This window comes from Arachis hypogaea, chromosome 11 (assembly GCF_003086295.3).
Source record: "Arachis hypogaea cultivar Tifrunner chromosome 11, arahy.Tifrunner.gnm2.J5K5, whole genome shotgun sequence".
In the NCBI taxonomy this organism is placed as follows: Eukaryota; Viridiplantae; Streptophyta; class Magnoliopsida; order Fabales; family Fabaceae; genus Arachis; species Arachis hypogaea.
Window position 1 is genome coordinate 88,872,882 of NC_092046.1, and position 1,025 is coordinate 88,873,906.

The following is a 1,025-nucleotide window of genomic DNA, read 5'->3' on the forward strand; positions in this document are numbered from 1 at the left end:
CCAGGAAACTGTGGGAGTAGCATCCAAAGGCCAACCATACATGCCAACAACTTTGAACTAAAGCCACAGCTCATCACCCTTGTTCAGAACAATTGTTCATTCGGAGGAAGTGTCCAAGAAGACCCCAATCAACATCTAACCACCTTCCTGAGGATATGCGATACTGTGAAATCTAATGGTGTTCATCCTGACACCTATAGACTACTTCTGTTTCCCTTCTCGCTCAAGGACAAAGCATCTAAATGGCTGGAATCCTTTCCAAAAGAGAGTTTAGCAACCTGGGAAGATGTGGTGAACAAGTTCTTGGCAAGATTCTATCCTCCTCAACGGATCAACAGGTTGAGAGCTGAGGTACAAACATTCAGGCAGTAGGATGGTGAGACTCTATATGAAGCATGGGAGAGGTTTAAAGACCTGACTAGAAGATGCCTGCCAGATATGTTCAATGAATGGGTACAGTTGCACATTTTCTATGAAGGCCCTTCATATGAATCAAAGAAGGCAGTAGACCACTCATCTGGGGGATCTCTGAACAACAAGAAGACCATTGAAGAAGCTATAGATGTCATTGAGACTGTAGCAGAGAATGACTACTTCTATTCTTCTGAAAGAGACAACACTAGAGGAGTGATGGAGCTGAACAATGTGGATGCACTGCTAGCTCAAAACAAGATGATTACCAAGCAATTAGCTGACCTCACCAAGAAGATGGAGGGGAATCAAGTAGCAGCAATCACCACTTCAGCAGCAACCCAAGAAGGAGTGAATGAAGAAGCAGAGGGTGATCAGGAACAAGCCAACTACATTGGGAATCCACCTAGATAGAATCATGACCCATACTCCAAAACGTATAATCTTGGTTGGAGGAACCACCCAAACTTTGGGTGGGGAAATCAACAACACCAAGGCCAAGATTAGAGACGCCACAACCCCAACAACAATGCAACTCACCAACACTCCACATAGAGGTCATACCAATACCCACCCAACAACACCTCTCAATATCCATACCAAAGTCAAAATGG

The 1,025-nt window shown here is 44.4% G+C and overlaps 1 non-coding gene across 1 annotated transcript; it reads right to left on the reverse strand.

The window, feature by feature from the left end:
- Nucleotides 1-336: 336 nt before the first annotated feature.
- Nucleotides 337-443, reverse strand: LOC112725658 (small nucleolar RNA R71). Its single transcript, XR_003164751.1, has one exon. It is a non-coding gene; the product is annotated as a small nucleolar RNA R71 (small nucleolar RNA).
- Between the last annotated feature and the right edge of the window lie 582 nt (nt 444-1,025).